General features: G+C 47.4%; 1 pseudogene; it reads left to right on the top strand.

The window, feature by feature from the left end:
- Nucleotides 1-1433: 1433 nt before the first annotated feature.
- Nucleotides 1434-21270, top strand: LOC138930221 (PI-PLC X domain-containing protein 1-like; annotated as a pseudogene).
- The last annotated feature ends 4122 nt before the right edge of the window (nucleotides 21271-25392 follow it).

Raw genomic sequence — 25392 nt, forward strand, 5'->3', positions numbered from 1 at the left:
TTAATTGATTAAACAGACCTTCCACTTTCATGACAGGAGAGGAGGTACATAAACAGCAGATGGTTTCTTAAGTGTTCTGTAGATATTCATGCCAATTTCCTTCATGGTTTTTTGTACATCTTCTAATAAATTTTGTCTCCAAACAAATCTGAAGCCCAGACTACGTACTCATTCCCCCCTTATTGCTGACAGCAGTGGGGTCCAGTGGTAGCTGAACCCCTGGGAAGGCATTATTCTGGAGCCAACTCAGTTAGGTCACTGGACAGTCATTTCCAGGGTCCTGGGAGAAGAATCTAGGGTTTGAGACAGACTCATCAGGGAAGAGAAAACTCTGGCTTCCTGGGAGATGTAGCCTCTCCTCCTTATAGACCTAGACTCTACTTTGGCCTCTCCTGGTTGCCCTGTCTTCCTCTGACTTCTGTAGCCTCAAAAGTGAAGGCCACGTGCATGTGTGTGTGTGCATGTGCATGTGCTTCACTCAGCCTGGACCATCTGGTCTCCCTCACTCTGTCTTTGCCACTTCATCAGGGTCATCACAGGATCTGGACTCAGGACTCGACCACAGGGGTCCAGTTCTCAGCCCTTCCCTCAGCATCTGTGTGACATGGGGCAAGATGCTCAAACTCTCTGTGTCTCTATTCTCGTCTGTGATACAGGGTGGGAGCACCAGCGTTTTGGTCTGTTGCATAAGCACAGGCAGAATCTGGCAGAGGCTGGCTGAAAATGCAAGCCCTGCCATTGCCGTTATTTGTTTTTTTCTTTAATCTTTTAAAATTTTTTAATTGAAGGATAATTGCTTTACAGAATTGTGTTTTCTGCATGTCCTTCAGCCCCCACATCTTCCAGGTCTTCAGAGCTAGACTAGGAAGGGGCTGTTTAGGCACTTAGCTGCCCTGATGAGTACATGTGAGGTCAGGGATGCTAAAGAAGCACGACCTCCCTTCCCACCATTGCCGTTCTTACTGAACTGGGCAGCCCCAGAGCCCCTCCACCCAGACAGGCAGTGCCGACAGTAGTCTGCTCTGCGGACAACAGAGCTTGGAGCCGCATGTGCAGGAAACTCCTGTCCAGACCCCATCCCACCCCCCACATAGAGGGTCCTCGAAGCCCACACAGTGGCTCCTCTAATGCACGGGTCTTGTACCTGTGCCCAGGTGCTTTGGTCAATGCTGTTGTGACCTTGAAATTCTTAACTATGGAATAGTTCATCCTTACATTTCCCTTTTATGAGTGAAGTCTGATGGACCATGGGGTGCACTGTGAGCAGAGCAGATGCACACAGCACAGCCCCCAGGGGTGACCAGGCTGCACATGGGGACAAGGTGGACACAAAGTCCACCTCCCCCCACCTCCCCCAGTGAGTGAAGGTGGTGAGTGCACCAGAAAGCCATGCTTGCTTAGACCCAGAACTGAGTTCCAACAGAGTGGAGGCAATGGCATTCTTAGGAGTTGACCACACCCTCCCCTCTGTGAATGACCTCTGCTCTGTCCTGATCCTTCCAGAATGGGTTCAGGAGTTTGAAGTCCACTCGGTCACCAGAAGACACCAAGGGGTGAGTGGACTATGGGGTGGGGGGTGGGTGGGAGGTGGTAACTCCAGGACTGGGGGCAATGGCCCTCAGTTCCCTCCCTGTGCCAGGCTTGTGAAGTGTCTCTACATGAACCGTGTCAGTAATAACCACCCACTGTTATTTTCTTGTTTTTTTTTTTCATGCTTTCTTAAAGGAACATGTTTGTCTGTGGCTTGGTTTCCCTACAGGAAGGGAAGCCACATAAACTCTCCATCTTCCATGACTGTGGCTAGGGTCACAGGAGTGAGAGTTAGGGGTGATGCAGACAGAGGGGCTTCAAATGAAATATGGTGGGGACCCAGAAACTTGCAGGGGCTTCTCACCTGCACCTCCCACCAGAGCAAGGCCTGGAATCCCCTGGAAGCCTGAGCAGGTCAAGGCTTCTCCCTCCCCTCCCCTCCCCTCCCCTCCTCTCCCCTCAAAAAGCTGGATCCTGGGCCAGCCCACAACACCCTCAAACCCCCCATCACCCACAGCCCTGCAGAGGCCCTCCCTCACAGAAATCGGATGACCTGCATGGCAGCAGCAATGGTGTGTGACCCCAGAGCTGGGGGTCTCAGCTGACCTTGAGCAAGGGGGCTGGTGCTTTACACACCCTCCCAGCCCAGGGAGATGCCAGCAGCCACAAGCCACGATCTGAAGAGAGTTGAGGCAGGAGGCTGTTGATGTGAGCTGTCTGAGGTCCCATCCTATCCCCATGACAGTGGCCAGGCCTCACCTGACACCACGACTGCCTTGCACGGGCACACAAGACAGCAACAGTCACAGTGACAGGACAGCCAGCTGCCTCCACTGCACACTCCACTCTGACCACAGAAGCCCCATAGCTATACCTGACTCACCTGGGTGCTGCTCTGCTTGGCTGCCAGGGCTCGGGGACCCTGGATGAGTAGGTGAGGGAAGAGCACCAGAGGCCAAGCTTGTTTTCAGCCACCAGACCTGCCCTGGTCTCCAGACCCATGAGCCCAACCAGTATCTGAAGCCAAGATGCTTTTGGGAGAATGATACCACAAGACGCTGACCTCAGAGCTCAGACTCCTGAAAATTTACTAAACAGGTTTTTTTATAGTCTTTTTTTTTAAGTAGGAGGTTGGCAGGAAGAGGGAGGGGAATGACTTCCTTGGTGGTGCAGTGGTTAAAAATCTGCCTGCCAATGCAGGAGACATGGGTTCAATCCCTGATCTGGGAAGATCCCACATGCTATGGAGCAACTAAGCCTGTGCACAACTATTGCAGCCCAAGTGCCTAGAGTCCATACTTCCCAACAAGAGAAACCAACACAGTGAGAAGTTCAAGCATAGAAACTAGAGAGTAGTCCCCACTCCCTACAATCAGAGAAAAGCCCACATAGCAACAAAGACCCAGCACAGCCAAAAATAAATAACTTTTTAAAAAAGTAGGATGCTGCAGCATTCCATGCTGGTCCAGAGGCTAAGACTCTGAGCTCCCAACACAGGGGGGCTAGGTTCAATCCCTGGTCAGGGCACTAGATCCCACATGCCTTAACTGAGTACCCTGTGTACCACAACTAAGACCCAGCACAGCCAATTAAATAAATATTTAAAAGTAGCAGGTGGGGCGGTCCTAAGATGGTGGAGGAATAGGAAGAGGAGACCACTTTCTTCCCCACAAATTCATCAAAAGATCATTTGAATGCTGAGCAACTTCCACAAAACAACTTCTGAACGCTGGTGGAGGACACCAGTCACCCAGAAAGGCAGCCCATTCTCTTCAAAAGGAGGTAGGACAAAATGTAACAGACAAAAAGAGAGACAGAAAAGTTAGGGAAGGAGACCCGTCCTGGGGAGGGAGTCATGAAGGAGAAGTTTCCAATCTCCAGGAAACCCTCTTACCAGGTCTGTGGGGACTTTTGGAATTGCAGAGGGAAACATAAGTGGGAGGGGGAAAAAATTCCACAGAATATGTGCCTTAACCACAACTCTGAGCAGAGAAATGGCCCAGACACTCACATCTGCCACAGCGAGCAGGAGAGGCATGGGTTGCATGCTTAGGGTAAGGACTGGGCCTGAATGCCCTGAGGACAATCTGAGAGAGCTAAGGTAAGATAGCAATCCAAACTGTGGGACAGCCAGAGCTGGAAGGCAAGGGGCAATCTCGGCCCCAGAGATGGCATCCTCCACCAAACTGTGAGCAGTCTCCTAGTTGCTAACCACATCTTCCTGGGATCCTGGACGGTTGACATCTGCCAGGAGGGTCGCAGCCTGAGATCAGCCCCCCAGAGGAGACATACAGCACACCTGAGACAGCGCTCTTCTGGCCCACATGGGACACTGAGCAGCCAGGACCAGGGAGGTGATTAAGACGCATGGCCCACCTGGGACATTGTGCTTGCCAAGCACCTGGTTGCCTGAGCGGTTAGGACCTGGAAAGGGCACAAAACGCAGGTCCAACTGAGTCTGTGCTTTTGTGGAGTACCTGAGAACCTGAACCTGAGCAGCTCAGACCAGGGAAGTGCATGAAATGCAGGGCCAGCTTTGGACAGTTCCCCTGCAGAGCAACCTGGAGCCTGAGGAGTGTAGACTGGGAAAGCACAGGCCATCATGAGCTGGGGCAAACCACATGTGGTCCATACACCATGAGCACTCCCCACACATGCCAGTGATATTTGTTTGCAGTGTTCCTCCCTTTCCACAACACAACTGAACAAGTGAGCCAAAATAAATGACCACCTTCACTCCCTTGTGTCAGGGTGGAAATTAGACACTGAAGAGACTTGCAAACAGAGGAAGGTAAAATAAACAAAGAAGAGGGAGCCACTCTGGAAGTGACAGGTGCAGCAGATTAAAACCCTGTAGTTAGCATTGACTATGCATTGGAAGGGGCCTACAGACCTTGAGAAGAAGTACAAACTGGAACAGGGAACTATCCAAAACTGAACTGACCCCACCCTGCCAGCAGCAGCTCCAGAGAAATTCCTAGATATATTTTTACAGTTATCATTTTTTAAATTATTTTATTTTTGTTCTTTATTACTCTTTTAATTTTCATTTTTAAAACCTACTATTACTTTGTAAAAAAAACCTATTTTTAAAGCAAACTTCATATATATATATTATAATTTTGTGATTTTTTTCTTTAATATTGTATTTTTGAGAATCCAACCTCTACTCTAGATTTTTAATCTTTGCTTTTTGGTATTTGTTACCAATTTTGTACCTTTAAGAATCTAATCTTCAGTACTCATTTTTACTTAGGGGTATGAATACTGGCTTGATTGCTGTCTCCCCTTTTGACTCTCCCTTTTCTCCCCCAGGTCACCTCTATCTCCTCCCTCTCCCTTCTCTTCTCTACTTAACTCTGTGAAGTATGTTCTGGGCTGTGGAGAACACTTAGGGAACTGATTACTGGCTAGATTCTTCTCTCCCCTTTTGACTGACCCTCTTCTCCTGGTCACCTCTGTCTCCCTCCTCCCTCTTCTCTTCTCCATATAACTATGTGAACCTCTCTGGGTGTCCCTCACTGTGGAGAATCTTTTCACCATTAAGCTAGATGATTTGTCATCAGTGCTGTATGGATGGAGAAGTCTTGAGGCTACTGTAAGAATAAGACTGAAAGCCAAGGGCAGGAGGCTTAAATCCAAAACTTGAGAAAACCAGAGAACTCCTGACTCTATACCTACACTGAAACAAAGCTCCACCCAAGAGCCAACAAGTTCCAGAGCAAGACACACCATGCTAATTCTCCAGCAATGCAGGAATATAGCCCTGAGCATTAAAATACAGGCTGCCCAAAGTCACACCGAACCCACAGACACCTCAAAACTCACTACACTACATTGCACTCCAGAGAGAAGAGATACACCACCCACCAGAACACTGACATAAGCTTCCCTAACCAGGAAATCTTGACAAGCCACTAGTTCAACCCCACCCACAGGGAGGAACGTCCACAATAAAGAGGAACCAAACACTTCCAGCATTCAGAAAGGCCACCCCAAACACAGCAATCTAAACAAAGTGAAAAGGCAGAGAAATATTCAGCAGGTAAAGAAACGTGGCAAACACCCACCAAACCAAACAAAAGAGGAGGAGATAGGGAGTATACCTGAAAAAGAATTCAGAATAATGATAGGAAAGGTGATCCAAAATCTTGAAAACAAAATGGAGTTAAAGATAAAGAGACTGGAGGCAAGGATTGAGAAGATGCAGAAATGTTTAACAAGGACCTAGAAGAAATAAAAAAGTGTCAATCAATAATGAATAATGCAATAACTGAGATCAAAAGCACTCTGGAGGGAACTGACAGTAGAGTAATTGAGGCAGAAAATAGGATAAGTGAGGTGCAAGATAGAATGGTGGAAATACATGAAGCAGACAGGAAAAAAGAACTAATGAAAAGAAATGAGGACAACCTCAGAGACCTTTGGGACAATGTTAAATGCCCCAACATTCGAATCATAGGAGTCCCAGAAGAAGAAGACAAAAAGAAAGGCCATGAGAAAATACTTGAGGAGATAATAGTTGAAAACTTCCTTAAAATGGGGAAGGAAATAACCACCCAATTCCAAGAAACTCAGAGGGTCCCAAACAGGATAAACCCAAGGCGAAACACCCCAAGGCACATATTAATCAAGTTAATGAAGATCAAACACAAAGAACAAATACTAAAAGCAGCAAGGGAAAGCAAAAAGTAACACACAAGGGGATTCCCATAAGGACAACAGCTGATCTTTCAATGGAAAATCTTCACGCCAGAAGGGAATGGCAGGACATACTTAAAGTGATGAAAGAGAAAAACCTACAACCCAGATTACTATAACCAGCAAGGATCTCATTCAAATATGAAGGAGAAATTAAAAGCTTTACAGACAAGCAAAAGATGAGAGAATTCAGCACTACAAAACCAGCTCCTGAACAAATGCTAAAGGATCTTCTCTACACAGCAAACAGAGAAAAGGTTTATAAACTTGAACTCAAAACAACAAAGTAAATGGTAATGGGATCATACTTATCGATAATTACCTTAAATGTAAATGGGTTGAATGTCCCAACCAGAAGATAAAGACTGGCTGAATTGATACAAAAACAAGACCCCTATATATGCTGTCTACAAGAGACCCACCTTAAACCAAGAGACACATACAGACTGAAAGTGAATGGCTGGAAAAAGATACTTCATGCAAATGGAGAGTAAAAGAAAGCAGCAGTAGCAATACTCATATCAGATAATATAGTCTTTGAAATAAAAGCCATGTAAAGAGACAAAGACAGACACTACATAATGATCAAAGGATCAATCCAAGAAGAAGATACAACAATTATAAATATATATGCACCCAACATAGCAGCATTGCAATATGTACGGCAAATGTTAATAAATATGAAAGGGGAAATTAACAGTAACACAATAACAGTGGGAGATTTTAATACCAAACTCACGCATATGGATAGATCAAATAAACAGAAAACTAGCAAGAAAACACAAACTTTAAATGATCCAATGGACTGGTTAGACCTAATAGCCATCTATAGGACAGTTCATTTCAGTTCAGTCGCTCAGTCGTGTCTGACTCTTTGCAACCCCATGAATCGCAGCACCCCAGGCCTCCCTGTTCATCACCAACTCCTGGAGGTCATTCAGACTCACGTCCATCGAGTCAGTCATGCCATCCAACCATCTCATCCTCTGTCGTCCCCTTCTCCTCCTGACCCCAACCCCTCCCAGCATCAGAGTCTTTTCCAATGAGTCAACTCTTCCCATGTGGCGGCCAAAGTACTGGAGTTTCAGCTTCAGCAGCATTCCTTCCAAAGAAATCCCAGGGTTGATCTCCTTCAGAATGGACTGGTTGGACCTCCTTGCAGTCCAAGGGACTCTCAGGAGTCTTCTCCAACACCACAGTTCAAAAGTGTTAATTCTTTGGTGCTCACCTTTCTTCACAGACCAACCCTAACATCCATACATGACCACAGGAAAAACCATAGCCTTGACTAGACGGACTTTTGTTGGCAAAGTAATGTCTCTGCTTTTGAATATGCTATCTAGGTTGGTCATAACTTTTCTTCCAAGGAGTAAGCGTCTTTTAATTTCATGGCTGCAATCACCATCTACAGTGATTTTGGAGCCACAAAAAAATAAAGTCTGACACTGCTTCCACTGTTTCCCCATCTATTTCCCATGAAGTGATGGGGAATAGCTGTGAAAAGAAGAGAAGCGAAAAGCAAAGGAGAAAAGGAAAGATATAAGCATCTGAATGCAGAGTTCCAAAGAATAGCAAGAAGAGATAAGAAAGCCTTCCTCAGTGATCAATGCAAAAAAAAAAAAGAAAAATAGAGGAAAACAACAGAATGGGAAAGACTAGAGATCTCTTCAAGAAAATTAGAGATATCAAGGGAACATTTCATGCAAAGATGGGCTCAATAAAGGACAGAAATGGTATGGAACTAACAGAAGTAGGTGATATTAAGAAGAGGTGGCAAGAATACAAAGAAGAGCTGTACAAAAAAGATCTTCACGACCAAGATAATCACGATGGTGTGATCACTCATCTACAGCCAGACATCCTGGAATGTGAAGTCAAGCAGTCCTTAGAAAACATCACTACGAACAAAGCTAGTGGAGGTGATGGAACTCCAGTAGAGCTATTTCAAATCCTGAAAGATGATGCTGTGAAAGTGCTGCACTCAATATGCCAGCAAATTTGGAAAACTCAGCAGTAGCCACAGGACTGGAAAAGATCAGTTTTCATTCCAATCCCAAAGAAAGGCAATGCCAAAGAATGCTCAAACTACCGCACAATTGCACTCATCTCACATGCTAGGAAAGTAATGCTCAAAATTCTCCAAGCCAGGCTTCAACAATATGTGAACTGTGAACTTCCAGATGTTCAAGCTGGTTATAGGAAAGGCAGAGGAACCAGAGATCAAAATGCCGACATCCGCTGGATCATGGAAAAAGCAACAGAGTTCCAGAAAAACATCTATTTCTGTTTTATTGACTATGCCAAAGCCTTTGACTGTGTGGATCACAATAAACTGGAAAATTCTGAAAGAGATGGGAATACCAGACCACCTGACCTGCCTCTTGAGAAACCTGTATGCAGGTCAGGAAGCAACAGTTAGAACTGGACATGGAAAAACAGACTGGTTCCAAATAGGAAAAGGAGTATGTCAAGGCTGCATATGGTCACCCTGCTTATTTAACTTCTTTTTTTTTTTTTTTTTTTGCTTATTTAACTTCTATGCAGAGTATATCATGAGAAACCCTGGGCTGGAGGAAGCACAGGCTGGAATCAGGATTTCTGGGAGAAATATCGATAACCTCAGATATGCAGATGATACCACACTTATGGCAGGAAGTGAAGAAGAACTAAAGAGCCTCTTGATGAAAGTGAAAGAGGAGAGTGAAGAAGTTGGCTTAAGGCTCAACATTCAGAAAACGAAGATCATGGCATCTGGTCCCATCACTTCATGGGAAATAGATGGGGAAAAAATGGAAACAGTGGCTGACTTTATTTTTCTGGGCTCCATAATCACTGCAGACAGTGACTGCAGCCATGAAATTAAAAGACGCTTACTCCTTGGAAGAAAAGTGATGACCAACCTAGACAACACATTAAAAAGCAGAGACATTAGTTTGTCAACAAAGGTCCATCTAGTCAAGGCTATGGTTTTTCCAGTGGTCATGTATAGACGTGAGAGTTGGACTGTGAAGAAATCTGAGCGCCAAAGAATTGATGCTTTTGAACTGTGGTGTTGGAGAAGACTCTTGAGAGTCCCTTGGACTGCAAGGAGATCCAACCAGTCCATCCTAAAGGAGATCAGTCCTGAGTGTTCATTGGAAGGACTGATGTTGAAGCTGAAACTCCAATACTTTGGCCAGCTGATGCGAAGAGCTGACTCATTTGGAAAGACCCTGATGCTGGGAAAGATTGAGGGCAGGAGGAAAAGGGGACGACAGAGGATGAGATGGTTGGATGGCATCACCGACTCGATGGACATGGGTTTGGGTGGATTCTGGGAGTTGGTGATGGACAGGGAGGCCTGGCATGCTGCGGTTCATGGGACCACAAAGAGTCGGACACAACTGAGCGACTGAAACGGAACTGAACTGATATACTAAAAGTTTGTACCTAGTGAATAATATATAAAATATTAAAATCTGACATAACTGACAACAAACTTTAAAAACTTAAGGCAAATAAATTTGGTGTTACAGGGGAAAATACTTAATAACACATTATTTTAGAGTACTGAAATATGGAGATGGTAATAAAAACAGAACCAGCTTTTACTTGGTTTTATTCTTGTAAAGAACTCTTTGTGGGCAATGCCCACAGTATTGCCTGCACTGGGTGTGGGCCACTCCCCTTGCCCCGCTCCACGTGGGAGGCCACTGCTCCATTCTTAATTCCTTAGCTAATAAGGGCCTAATCAATATTACCTTTGTGACCTCCAAAAAATGCCATTATTTTCCTTCCTTTCTTCCCTCCTACCTCCTCCCCTCTCTTTCCTTTTCTTTCTTATTTTACCGATGTTAAAGTTTGCTTTCCATTTATAGTTGTAGAAAATACTGGCTTTATTCCCTATGTTGTAAAATACATCCTTGAGCTCATCTTACACCTAACACTTTTGCCTCCCATTCCCCGAACTCTGTATTGTCCCTCCCCAACCCCCTCCCTCCTGGTAACCAGTAGATTGTTCTCTATATCTGTAAGACTTTATTTTTGTTATATTCTCTACTTTTATGATTCTATAAGTGATATCAGAGAGCATTTTTCTTTCTTACTTTAATTAGTATTATACCTTTCATATTGCCACAAGTGGCATTATTTCTTTCTTTTTATGGCTGAGTAGCATTCCATAGGTCTTCCTTGGTGACTCAGTGGCAAAGAATCTGCCTGTCAAGGAGGACATGTGGGTTCAATCCCATGGCAAGAAGATCCCTTGGAAAAGGAAATGGAAACCCACTGCAATAATCTTTCCTTGAAAATTCCATGGACAGAAGAGCCAGGAGGGGTAGAGTCCATAGGGTTGCAAAGAATGGGACATGACTCAGCGACTGAACAACAACGAGTGTCCCATAGTACATATATACCAAATCTTTACCCATTCATCTATTTTCTGATGGACATTTAGGTTGCTTCCATGTCTTGATGAATGGTGTGCTTCAAGGAACATTGGGGTACATGTGTTTTCTAATTTAAAATGTGGGGTTTTTTTCTAATATATTTCCAAGAATGACATTTCTAAGTCATGTGCTGTTACATTTTTAGTTGTATGAGAAAACTCCATACTAAAAAGCACCATTATTTCACTCCTAAGGACTACCATTTAGTAAGCAAGTTTAAGTTTTTGAGGCTGTTAGTTGCTGACATCATATCTTGAAGTCTAATAAACACTACTATGAGGTCAAAGTTGAATATTGTCACCGTGCTTATTTAACTTATGTGCAGAGTACCTCATGAGAGAAACGCTGGACTGGAAGAAACACAAGCTGGAATAAAGATTGCCAGGAGAAATATCAATAACAGATATGCAGATGACATTACCCTTATGGCAGAAAGTGAAGAAGGACTAAAGAGTCTCTTGATGAAAGTGAAAAAGGAGAGTGAAAAAGTTGGCTTAAAGCTCAGCATTCAGAAGGCAAAGATCATGGCATCCAGTCCCAGCATTTTATGGCAAATAGATGGAGAAACAGTGGAAATAATAGCAGAATTTATTTTTTGAGGCTCCAAAATCACTGCAAATGGTGACTGCGGCCATGAAATTAAAACACACTTACTTCTTGGAAGAAAAGTTATTACCAACCTATACAGCATACTGTACAAAAAAGATCTTCACAACCCAGATAATCACGATGGTGTGATCACTCACCTAGAGCCAGATATCCTGGAATGTGAAGTCAAGTGGGCCTTAGAAAGCATCACTATGAACAAAGCTAGTGGAGGTGATGGAATTCCAGTTGAGCTATTTCAAATCCTGAAAGATGATGCTGTGAAAGTGCTGCACTCAATATGCCAGCAAATTTGGAAACTCAGCAGTGGCCACAGGACTGGAAAAGGTCCGTTTTCATTCCAATTCCAAAGAAAGGCAATGCCAAAGAATGCTCAAGCTACCTCACAATTGCATTCACCTCACACGCTAGTAAAATAATGCTCAAAATTCTCCAAGCCAGGCTTCAGCAATACGTGAACTATGAACTTCCAGATGTCCAAGCTGGTTTTAGAAAAGGCAGAGGAACCAGAGATCAAATTGCCAACATCCGCTGGATCATCAAAAAAGCAACAGTTCCAGAAAAACATCTATGTCTGCTTTATTGACTATGCCATGGACAGTTGGACAAACAGGAAGTGCTGTTTTCTATGGAAGGCAGGTTTAGACTCTTTCTCACCCTCTCAACAGCTGTGGGATTCTGTGCCAGCCACCCCAACCCCCGGGAGGAAGGGTCCCCACACGGCTCTTCCCTTGAGGGTGTGGAGCAGACAGGGAACCATAGACCCAGTCTCTCAGCCTTTCCAGGTGCTTCCCAGTGGGGAAGGCTGTGGGGGGCCCACAAAGAGGAGGCTTCCGAGTCTTCAGGCCTCCTCCATCCACAGAGGGGCCCTTGGCTGCTCTCCTTCCTGGACCCCTTACAAAATAACCCATGATGCCTCTCCCCCAAGCCCGGGCACCACTCATCTGCTTCTGTTTTTTTGTTTTGTTTTGTTTTTTATTATTATTATTATTTTTAATTTTTATTTTTACTTTATTTTCCTTTACAGTACTATATTGGTTTTGCCATACATTGACATGAATCCACCACGGGTGTACATGAGTCCCCAAACATGAACCCCCCTCCCACCTCCCACCCCATATCATCTCTCTGGATCATCCCCATGCACCAGCCCCAAGCATCCTGAATCCTGCATCAAACATAGACTGGCGATTCATTTCTTACATGATAGTATACACGTTTCAATGCCATTCTCCCAAATCATCCCACCCTCTCCCTCTCCCTCAGAGTCCAAAAGTCTGTTCTATACATCTGTGTCTCTTTTGCTGTCTCGCATACAGGGTCATCATTACCATCTTTCTAAATTCCATATATATGTGTTAGTATACTATATTGGTGTTTTTCTTTCTGTCTTACTTCACTCTGTATAATCAGCTCCAGTTTCATCCATCTCATTAGAACTGATTCAAATGTGTTCTTTTTAATGGCTGAGTAATATTCCATTGTGTATATGTACCACAGCTTTCTTATCCATACATCTGCTGATGGACATCTAGGTTGTTTCCATGTCCTGGCTATTATAAATAGTGCTGCGATGAACATTGGGGTACATGTGTCTCTTTCTGTTCTGGTTTCCTTGGTGTGTATGCCCAGCAGTGGGATTGCTGGATCATATGGCAGCTCTATTTGCAATTTTTTAAGGAATCTCCACACTGTTCTCCATAGTGGCTGTACTAGTTTGCATTCCCACCAACAGTGCAAGAGGGTTCCCTTTTCTCCACACCCTCTCCAGCATTTATTGCTTGCAGACTTTTGGATTGCAGCCATTCTGACTGGTGTGAAATAGTACCTCATTGTGGTCTTGATTTGCATTTCTCTGATAATGAGTGATGTTGAGCATCTTTTCATGTGTTTGTTAGCCATCTGTATGTCTTCTGTTTTTGTAAATTTGCCTGTTCTGGACATCCCTTATAAATGGGCAGGTAAAAGCTGTCCTTCTGTGTCTGCTTCTCTCACTGACCATCGTGTGTTCAAGGTCCATCCACGATGTAGCCTGTGTCAGAACTTCACTCCTTTTCATGGTGACTCATACACCACTGTGTGCATGGACCACATGCTGCTGACCCACCCATCCATCCATCCACCCCCACACCCACCCATCCACTCATCTATCTGTCCATCCACCCACTCACCTATCCATCCACTCATCCATCCATCTAACCACCCACCCATTCACCCACCCATCCATCCATAAATCCACCCATCCATCATCCATCCATCCATGCACCGACCAATCCATCATCCACCCATCCACTGATCGAGCCATCCACCCACTCACTATCCATTCATCCATCCATCCACTTATCTATCCACCCATCCATCCACTCTTCCGTAACATCATCAAATCAAATTATATTATGAACTTGTAAATCCTCCTTCCCATCCCTTGACCCTGAGAATAAATAAAAAAAGAAAAAGAGAGAAAGAAAGAAACCTAGTCCAAACCTATGTTCCGAGACAGAAGGAAAGGATTTCTGGATTGTCCCCAGGTAACTGCTAAAGTGTGAACCTCTCCACACTGTCTCTGAAACAGATTACACAGATTTAAAAGGGAAAAGAATAAGTGAAACCATACATAAATGACCACAACATTGGCGTCATAAAAAGCATGAAAATACTATGAATAACTTCAAAGTACTTGTAACTAGAGAGGGTCTGTCTGTGCTCAGTTGTGTCTGACTCTTTGCAGCCCCATGGACTGTACCCACCAGGCTCCTCTGTCCATGGGATTCTCCAGGCAAGAATAATGGAGTAGGTTGTCATTCCCGTCCCAAGGGATCTTCCCAACCCAGGGATCATGCCTGCATCTTTTATCCCTCCTGCTTTGGCAAGCAGGCTCTTTGCCATAAGCACCACCTGGGAAACAACAGACCATAAAATCAAAAGCCATCTTAAGCCTCTCCTGTCCAAAAACGGGATTCCTTAAATAAACTGACTTTCACTTTCTCACATCTGCAGAGACTCTCTTTTGAGACAAGATTCAGTTCCCAGGACTCAGTGGCTATGACTTTCGGGACTCCCCCTTACCCCACGGCGCTATAGCTGTGCATCCTTAGGGCGGCTTGGGGGCACAGACGACAGGCTCAGGGAGTGAGGTGTCCCCCACCTGGTTTGCCTGCAGGGAGCCACAGTACGATGACCTACTGCCTGCACAAGAAGTCACCCATCTCTCACAAGGAGTCGAGGCTGCTGAAGCTTCTGGACAAAGTGCTGCCATGTGTCACCCTGCCCGTGGTGCTCAAGTGGTCTGCAAAGCAGAATTGTTTAGTCACTCAGTCATGTCTGACTCATTCCAACCCCATGGACTGTAGTCCTCCAGGCTTCTCTGTCCATGGGATTCTGCAGGCAAGAATACTGGAGTCGGTTGCCATGCCCTCCTCCAGGAGATCTTCCCCACCCAGAGAGCCTCCCAGAAAGGTAGGAAAGGACACAGCTTTACTGTGGAACCAGCCTGAAGCCAGAATGGGGACCCATGGACTAACAACATCACTGTCTGAAGTCACAGAGGCTGGGGGAGCTGGGAGGGCAAGGGGGAGACTGGGTCCTGCCCTTTGTGCAGCTGAGCTGACACCAGAGCTCCGTCCTGGTCCCAGATAAGCAACAGTTGAGTTCCCATGTCCTCTGAGGTGGGTTTACGTTTGCACCCCGGCACCCCCTCCAGGGAGACTTTCTTGGTGGCTCAGACGGTAAAGAATCAGCCTGCAATGCATGGGACCCGGGTTTGATCTCTGGATCAGGAAGATCCCATGGAGGTGAAAATGGCACCCCACTGTAGTATTCTGACATGGGAAATCCCATGGACAGAGGAGCCTGGCAGGCTAGAGTCCATGGGGTCACAGAGAGTCGAGATGACTGAAGCGACTGAGAACACCTGCAAGCACTCACACCCTTCCCCTGTAGGGCTTCTCCAGGGTGGACTGGGGACTTTGTGGGGTGGAGAGAAGCTGGGGTGGGAGGCAGTCATTGTGGATGATGCAGAGGAGTCAATGGTGGGGGCCCTGTCTGTGGGGAGGGGGAACCCAGTTGACAGTAGTCCTGTCACTGGCACACACATTAGCCAGGGGGTGGATGCAGGATGGGATAGAAAACCCACCTGGGCCCAGGTGCCCGCAGGAGCAGGGGCCCACCTGGAGAGGACAGATGGCCCCCACCTTCCTGTACCCACACTTGAGGGGCACTCATATTCCTGGTTTTTCTGCTCCCAGGCTGGTGCTCCCAAGAGGACAAGAGGCTGTCAAGCACAGCTCTTACCTTGTGTAATTGCTTCCTCCTGGGAGGTCCCAGGTTGCTGGAATCCTTCTCAGGGGATTTGATTGGCAGAGATCCAGAGCTGGAATGTGGACAAACTACATTCCTGCTTGCATCCAGTGCCTACAGCCTGGCCTTAAGAGCTCACACCCAGACGAGGGAGCGAGCAGGAGGGGGTCCACCAGAGCCCGGGAGTCCTGCAGGACTGGGGTCCCTCTGCTCTGATGGTCCCTTGGTGCTGGGTCCCTCTGTTCTGCATCCCTCCAGGGCAGGGTCCCCTCCATACTGGGGGACCTCAGTGCCATGGTCTCAAGTGGTATGGCTGCCAAAGAGACCTGAGTGTGTGCGGGGTCGGGGGCACAGATGGTAGTCTTTCAGGAGGTGTTTAAGACCAGCGGCTGCAGTAGCACTTCATTTAATCCTTGTAGAGGTGGATGGCAAGTGCCTGACAAGAGCTGACAATATTCATATGAGTCTTTGTTTTTTCTTTTAATTTGGATTGTGGGGCGGGAGGGGGGTGCTCTGACTTCCTTTCCCACTTTTTATCCTTCTATCTTTTTCTTTTTCCATTATGACTCTGTGTAGAGAACACAGTACCATTTTCTGCTACTAGTTTATCTTAATAGTAGTTTTTGCTTTTTCTTTTATTTTGGATAAAGAGAATCTATTATTTTCTTCTCCATTTTTTATCCTTATTTTTTTTTCTTTTTCCATTATGACTCCTTGTAGAGGACACAGTACATTTTCTGCTACAAATTCATATTAGGGCTTCCCTGGTGGCTCAGTTGGTAAAGAATCTGCTTGCAATGAGGGTGATGTGGGTTTGATCCTGGGTTGGAAAGATCTGGAGAAGGGAAAGGCAACCCACTCCAGTAATCTTGCCTGGATAATTCCATGGACAGAGGGGTCTGGTGGGCTACAGTCCACCAGATCGAAATGAGTTGGAAACAACTGAGCAACTTTCATTTTTCAATTTATGTTAAAGTTATTTTTTGCTTTTCCCTGTCTTATTGGTGTGGTGGACAGATGTTTCGTCCTCTTGTTCTCTTCCCTTGATTCCTTCTTGCCTTTCCTAGTGCTGTTTGTGGGGGTGGGCACAGACCTCTGTGGATCTAGTGTGTCCTCATGTCCAAGGGTCCAGCTTGGGTGTCGTGGAGCCTGGGCTGTTTAACCCACAGGGAGCTTCCACCCAGGGACTTCCTGAGAGGAGGGTGAGGCTGGACTCTGCAGGAACACCCCCCTCAAGACCACAATCTGGACCCGGGCTCTGTGCTCCACATGACCAGTGACCCTGGAGACCCTGTTCCCAGAAGCAGGGCCTCAACCGTAGCAGCACCAACAAGGCTGATGTCACAGTGGCCGATGTGGCCCTCAGTTGGACATCCTCAGTGCATGCCCAGCCCGAGTGGGGAGCCGCCCTCTATGCCCAGCACAGATGACTGACATCTGTGTGCAGGTGCTGAGCATTAAGAAGCACCTGGATGCTGGCGTGAGGACCAGCAGATGGCGCACATGGAGGAGGGCACTGAGAGGAACCTGCACTCTGGCCACATGGTGTACATGACGGCCCTCATGGAGGTGGGGGTGGGGACAGGGGTACAGACTGGGGGTCCACAAGCCAGGGACACCCATATCTGGCCCAGGCAGGAGGGGGAGGGCCTCTGAGGGGATGGGCACACGTCCACTCAGATGGACATATGGTCACTCCAAGCAGGAGAGGCTGACTCTAAGGGGACAACACAGGTCCACTCCAGTTAGAAGATGCTGACCTCTAAGGGGATGGACACACAGTCACTCCAGGCAGGAGAGGCTGACCTCTAAGGGGACAACACAGGTCAACTCCAGTAAGAAGACACTGATATCTAAGGGGACAGACACACAGTCTCTCCCGGCAGGAGAGGCTGACCTCTAAGGGGACAACACAGGTCCACTCCAGTTAGAAGATGCTGACTTCTAAGGGGATGGACACACATCCACCCAGACGGACATATGTCCAATCAGTTGGACACACACACTCACTCCAGGCAGGAGAGGCTGACCTCTAAGGGGACAACACAGGTCCACTCTAGTTAGAAGATGCTGACTTCTAAGGGGATGGACACACATCCACTCAGACGTACATACGTCCAATCAGATGGACACACACACTCACTCCAGGCAGGAGAGGTTGACCTCTAAGGGGCCAACACAGGTCCACTCTAGTTAGAAGATGCTGACTTCTAAGGGTATGGACACACATCCACTCAGATGGACACACAGTCACTCCAGGCAGGAGAGGCTGACCTCTAAGGGGACAACACAGGTCCACTCCAGTAAGAAGACACTGACCTCTAAAGGGACAGACACACGGTCACTCCAGGCAGGAGAGGCTGACCTCTAAGGGGACAACACAGGTCCACTCTAGTTAGAAGATGCTGACCTCTAAGGGGATGGCCACACATCCACTCAGACAGACACACGTCCACTCAGATAGACACACAGTCACTCCAGGCAGAAGAGGCTGACCTCTAAGTGGACAACACAGGTTGACTCCAGTAAGAAGACACTGACCTCTAAGGGGACAACACAGGTCCAGTCCAGCTAGAAGATACTGACCTCTAAGGGGATGGACACACATCCACTCAGACAGACACAAATCCACTCAGATGGACACACAGTCACTCCAGGCAGGAGAGGCTGACCTCTAAGGGGACAACACAGGTCCACTCCAGTAAGAAGACACTGACCTCTAAAGGGATGGACACATATCCACTCAGACGGACACACGTCCACTCAGATTGACACATGGTCACTCCAGGCAGGAGAGGCTGACCTCTAAGGGGACAACACAGGTCCACTCCCGTTAGAAGATGTTGACCTCTAAGGGGACGGACACATGTCCACTCCAGGCATGAGAGGGCTGACCTCTGGCATCAGTCACTCAATTCCTGACCAATGTGCATTTCTGAACTCACACCTGCACCCTTGGCCTCTGGGGTGTCCCCCAGAATTTGGCTATACCAGATCCCTGACATGTCTTTTCCTGTGTCCAGTTTTGGTGTGTCCAGTCCATTCTCTCAGCTGCTGGCCAAGTCACTTAATGTCTCACTCTGGCCTCGGCCCCCAGTGCCCCTACCACAGAACCTAATGACCCTTGGGGTCTGGAGGTTCTGTCCTGGACCTCAGTGTGCATGTACCCTGCTGGCCTTGCACGCTCCCTGGAGTACAGACTTCACACAATATTATAAGCACTGCTCTCTGCTGCTGTGCACACACACACACACACACACATCTGTGCACACACAGACCCTGAACACATGCACACCTGTGTGTGCACCTGTACCTACAGGAGCGTGTACACACACACATACACACACACACACACACACACACACACACACCAGAGCAATGCCACAGCTCCCCACTGCCACTCAGGAGAAGCTGGGCCCCTTGGGAGCAGGCACCATGCTTTATGTCTTTGTGTGTCAAGACACCCCAACCAGTCTGTAGAGTGGCTGTGCTGGGGGAATTCCCCACCCACGACTCTCTGTCTCTCACTACAAGGCCCTTCTCCCCAACCCCACCCAGGACATGCTCACGGAGATCTCAGAGTGGCTGGAGAACCACCCCCAGGAGGAGGTTATCCTGGCGTGCAGGAACTTGGAGGGCGTGATGGAGGACCTGCACGAGTACCTGATGTGCTGCATCAAGAACATCTTTGGGGACATGCTGTGTGCCTGTGGGATGAGCAGGGGCCACAGGCTCCCCATGCTCTTGGCAGCGGGGGCGGTGGGAGCACTAGGCCTCACTGTAATCAGACTATCCACTCACTGCGTGAGGCTGATTCAGGCACCAGGTGACGCCGCTCATGGAACCCCAGTAATCCACCCACCACGGTCTCCATTCAAACACCCCAATGACCAGCCCATCACTGGTCACAGGCACCCCCAATACCCTGCCTGGTCTCTATTCAGACACCCCCAAAACCAATCAATCACACCTCATGATACCCCAGTAATCCACCTGCCATTTCCTATGAGAAACCCCAATAATCCACCCACGTCTGTTTCCACTCAGGCACCCCAATAATCGACCCATCACTGCTCAAGACACCCAAGTAATCTACCCACCACTGTCTCCACTCAAACAACAATCAGTGCTCAAGACACCCCAATAACCCACCCATCACTGTTTCCACTCAGACACCCCAGTAATCTGCCCACTAGCATCGCTACTCTGACATGCCAATAACCCACCCATGACTGTCTCTTCTCACAGAGAACCCAATAACCAGCCCATCACTGCTCATAGACACCGTAATAATCCACACATCACTGTAGCTTCTCGGATACCCCCCAATAACTGACACATCGTGTCACAAGACACCCCAATAACCCCTGTGCACATGTCTCATGGGCACCCAGATGATTCTCCCCCCAGGAGGTGCCAACTCTGCACCTGAGCCAGCAGGTCATCCTGTCATACAAGGACAAGGCATCCATGAGTCAGCATGCAGAACTGTGGCCCGGCATCCCCTACTGGTGGGGGAACCAGGTGAAGCCCCGAGACCTCATCCACTACCTGGAGCACATGAAGAGCTGCAGCCACCCAGGGGAGTGCTGCCTTCAAACCGGGACACCTGGTCACACGCATGTCCTAGCGCATGGGGCTGGCTTTGGGTTCAAGCGGAGAAATGGAACAGGACGTATTAGGGGACATTATTCTGTTCACCACATGGGGACCAGGGCGTGGACATCCTTGGGGACATTACTGTGTCCACCACAGGGGGTCAGGATGTAGACAGGACGTGGACATCCATGTGGACATTATTGTGTCCACCACGGGGCCAGGACGTGGACATCTTTGGGGTCACTGTCCAGCCTGCCTGCCCTCTGTAACAGGAGAAATTCATGAGTCAACACCCCTGTGAGCCCCTGCTGTCTGAACTTCAGTCTCTGTTGGATATCTGAATCTCTGACCTCTGCGGAGGCCAGAGTCTGGGTGGGTGATGGCACAGCTTGGTGACTGAGTGGGCAGGTGACCCCATGGGTTAGGGGCCCCATGGGTGGGTGACTGCATGGGTGGGTGACCCCATGGGTTACTGGTCACATGGGCGGGAGACCGTGTGGGTTGGAGACCGTGTGGGTGGGTGACCGTGTGGGTGGGTGACCGGTTTGAGTTGCTGACTGCAGGGTGGGTTACCATGTGAGTTGCTGACCCTGTGAGTGGGTGACCATGTGGGCGGGTGACGGTGTGAGTAGGTAATCATGTCAGGTGAGCACATGACCTCGCAGGTTAGTGACCCCATGGGTGGGTGCCCACGGGGGTTGGTGGCCAGTGAAGGGATCACTGCATCGGGTACTGACCCCGTGGGTGGGTGACCATGTGAGTCAGTGACCACACGGTTTGGTTGGCAACATAACTTCGTGGGTTATTGACCGCACACGTGGGCGGCTGACCCCACAGCAGGCACCATGAACAGCAGCCCCTCTCTTGTCCCAGGCAGGCTGTTGGTGGCCAGCATCAGCCTCACAGAGAATCGGGAGTTTTCTGTTTCCACCCGGCCTGGTCCCTGGAGAAGCTGCCCCAGTGAGGGCTCCCCTACCTTTGCCCATGCATGCGGGACCAGTGCCCGGGGTCGGCCACCAGCCGTACCAACACCGTTGCAGGCGACTTCATCTGGGCCGACGAGTTTGTTGGCGACGTCATCAGGTTGAACTGGAAGCTGCTTCGAGGCTGACAGATGGTGCGTGTGTTGAGCTGGGCATCGCAGAGGCTGCGTCTCAGTCACGTCCTGTGACGTTACCGGCCTGAACTGGAAGTGGCCTCAGGGCTGATGGACGGCGCTCTGAGGAGCTGGGCGTTGCGGAGGCCGCTCCTAGTTCGCATCCTGTGACGCCACTGGGCTGAACCGGAAGCTGCTTCAGGGCTGACGGACTGTGCATGGGTGGAGCTAGGTATCACGGAGGCTGCGTCTCACTCACGTCCTCTGACGTCACCGGCCTGAACCGGAAGCCGCCTCGGGGCTGCTGTGCGGCACGTTGAGGAGCTGGGCATTGCGGAGGCTATTCTCGGCCCTGTCTTGTGGGGCTCGTCATCCGTCCGCGCGTCCACTGAATGTGGGTGACTGCCGAGGTGGGGCCAGGTGGCAGGGTCCGTGGTCTCCTCAGTCCTCCGTGTGTCTCTCAGTGAATGCAGGGTGAGAGGTGATGATTAAAGGTGAGTGCATGATTTGTACAATCACATCCTCAGGGAGATACAGCTGGTTCTCGGGTCTGTGGCTTCCCCATGGGAGAGGCTGGGGCGCCCCCTCCCCCTGGGCACTGAGGCTAGCAGACGGTGACCCCCAGCTGGGGAGGGGAGGAGGCACTATGACATACTGTCCATAGGAGGGGACTGAGTGCATAGTGATCCCACTGAGAAATTTCTTTTATTACATAAGGGGCTTCCCTGGTGGCTCACTTAAGAAGGCCGTCTTACCTCTCCTTGCTAGTCTTTGGGACTCTGCATTCAGGTGGCTATATCTTTCTGTGTCTCCTTTGCCTTTCTTTTCTCTTCTCATCTATTTGTAAGACCTCCTCAGACAACCACTTTGCCTTTTTGCATTTCTTTTTCTTGTGGATGGTTTTGATCACCACTTCCTGTACAATGTTAGGAACCTCCATCCATAGGTCTTCTGGTACTCTGTGTGCCAGATGTAACCCTTGAATCTATTTGTCACTTCCAGTGTATACTCACAAGGGATTTGAATAAAGCGAAGAAACAGAGGAAAACAATAGAATGGGAAAGACTAGCGATCTCTTCAAGAAAATGAGAAATGCCAAGGGAACATTTCATGCAAAAGCTGGCACAATAAAGGACAGAAAAGTTATGGGCCTAACTAAAGCAGATGGTGATTGCAGCAATGAAATTAAAAGACGCTTACCCCTTGGAAGGAAAGTTATGACCAAAGTAGACAGCAGATTAAAAAGCAGAGACAGTACTTTGCCAACAATGGTGCATCTAGTCAAGGCTATGGCTTTTCCAGTAGTCATGTATGGATGTGAGAGTTGGACTATAAAGAAAGCTGAGAAAAAAAAAAAAAGAAAGCTAAGTGCCAAAGAATTGATGCTTTTGAACTGCAGTGTTGGAGAAGACTTGAGAGTCCCTTGGACTGCAAGGACATCCAACCGGTCCATCCTAAAGGAGATCAGTCCTGCGTGTTCATCAGAATGTCTGATTTTGAAGCTGAAACTGCAATACTTTGGCCACCTGATGCGAAGAGCTGACTCATTTGAAAAGACCCTGACACTGGGAATGATTGAAGGCAGGGGGAGAAGGGGATGACAGAGAATGAGATGCTTGGATAGCATCACCGACTCAATGGACATGAGTCTGAGTAAACTCCAGGAGTTGGTGATGGACCAGAAGGCCTGGCACCCTGTGGTCCATGGGGTCGCAAATAGTGAGACATAACTGAGCGACTGAACTGACCTGAAATGACATAATGAGGAAATCATATTGGGCCATTTTTCCTTGATCAAGTCATTATATGGAAGCATATAGTGAAATGATTCTAAAATTATAGCAGGTGGGGGAAATAGAGCCATAGGACAATTAGAAAGACCATTGTCTTAGACTGTGAAAGCTTGAGGACTGCCAAAGACACCCAACATGGAATCTGGGGAGTGTATAACAATTTCTATATGAGGATGAAGACTCAGTGGATGAGAGTTCAGCAAGATGAGGGCATGGAGCTAGTTTTCCATCCATTTTGGGGACTTCTTGCCTGGAAGCACTTTTAAGAGTGTCTCTTTAAGAAGGTTCTTATACTCACTTAAGCCAGCTTCTTTGGGCTGAAAGCACCAAATAATATTTTATTGAAGAGTCAACTGTTGAGTTTTCTGAGAGTTAAAGTGGTTTAACTGATAAGTTATCCATATCCTGATCCCAAGGAAACTATAATAAATTTAGCATGGAAAGAAATTACTTGTCTTGAAGGGAGATCTTTTGTAAATGTCAATGTTTATGGCCACAGAGCTGGAATCCCCAGCAGAAGGGAACAGTGAGCAGGTGAAATCAATCTACAGGGGGGACCATTGGCAAGAGCCTAGGAATCGGTGAAAGTCCAGCTATTTGCAAGACCCCTTTTTGTGGCCTCCTTAAGGCCTAGGTGAACAGCTACAAGTTTAGCCAAATGGGTTAAGCCTGTAGTACTACCCTTAAGTAGAGTGATGCCTGATGCCAGGTAGAATGCCACAAAACTTCTTAGAGATTGCATTGATTATAATGCTGCTTCTGGTAAATGACACAGATACTTATCATTCAAAAAGTGTTGGTCCCAGATGGCTCCACAAATTGCTAGAAGAGTGGGGCTGTAATAACTGCCTGAAGGCTTTCATGCAAGGGTAGGAGCATGGGGGAAAGCACATTCCCCTGAAATTTGGAAAGGCTTTTAATGTCAGGTGGTTTTTGTGGTTCAGTCACCAAGTTGTGTCTTTTTCATGACTCTTTGTGACCTCATGGACTTCAGCACACTAGATTTCCCTGTCTGTCAGGACCTGCATTAGGCATTACTGACAAAATGGAGGCACGGCCCCAACTTCCTCTCTTTGTCCCACAGGCACGGACCCGGTATGTAGGAGTTAGGCCTTATGATTATGACTTGTTCTTTCCTCTCCTCGGCTGAGTTGACTGAAAAGAATATTAAGGTGCTTATTGTTCTTGAGAGGAGCATGAGAAAGCACAAAGCCTTCTGAAGCTGTGCTCAGAAAATAATTCATAAATTTAGTCATTGACATTTTTTCAAGGACTTTTACAAAAGAGTGTTCCAGGGTGAGCACGTAGGCCACAGCTTGAGGCCATGGGAGGGATTGCTATCTGAAGCCTATTTGTGAGAAAAGTGTTTATGGCAAAGGAGTTTGCTGAATTTGAGGCTTAGGAATAATTAAAACAGTTAGAAGCTAAAGATTTAAGGAATGTTTTAATGTTAGCATAATCTGCTATAGCTTATAGAGATTAGGAACTTTAGAGATGTTAATAGCTAGAAGCCCTTTTTAAGAAATAGTGAGCTTAGAATACTAGGGGCAAACAGGACTTAGATAAGAAATAAACTGAAATGCAGCCCAGACATTAGCATGAGTTACAATGTATTCACAAGGACACATGAGAAGAAGTAGATAAGAGAATTGCTGAGGGAGGAACTCCTTTTGAGGGGCAACAATGATTTATGGAGACAACAAATCTGGGTCAGTGGGAACTGAAAATGTGAAACCTCTGATCTAATGCTTTTGTAAAAGTATAAAAGAGAATCTTAAGCTTGAAATAAATAGGCAGTCCAAGAAAACTGAGAGGCTGCCTTATTTCTCACTGACACTGCTCATCTCTTCAGGTTGATTCCCTGGCTACTGAAGCTGGACTCCAGCACCTGTCCTTCTCAATTTCCTGGAGTTTGCCCAAAACATCAGGTTAGGCAACGCCTATAGCTACCAATTCCATTTTATCAACAATCTATTAGAGCTGTGTTGAGCTTTTCCTGGCCAGCATCTCTAACACTTGAAATTGTAGGGACAGTATACAGAGAGTAGTACTGGGTGTAGGCTGGTTAGAGTCCTGATGTCCGGATAAAAGACAAAAATCAACAGAATGCCTCAGCTGCCTTTCCCTTTTCATGTAGCCATTGAATAAATATTGCAACACTATTTCACTTGTCCAGTTTAAGAAGGGTAATCTTGGCACTACACATTGACTCTGTGGTTAACAGTAGAGGTGTTTAGTCTTCCTTACCAAGGGAATATCATTTCCTCATACTTTTAGCCTATAGCTTCTCCTTAGGCAGTGACAATAGCCTTAAGACCCCGTCCACCCTCTTTAAGTCTCCTTG

This window comes from Ovis canadensis, chromosome X, assembly GCF_042477335.2.
Source record: "Ovis canadensis isolate MfBH-ARS-UI-01 breed Bighorn chromosome X, ARS-UI_OviCan_v2, whole genome shotgun sequence".
NCBI classification, from domain to species: Eukaryota; Metazoa; Chordata; class Mammalia; order Artiodactyla; family Bovidae; genus Ovis; species Ovis canadensis.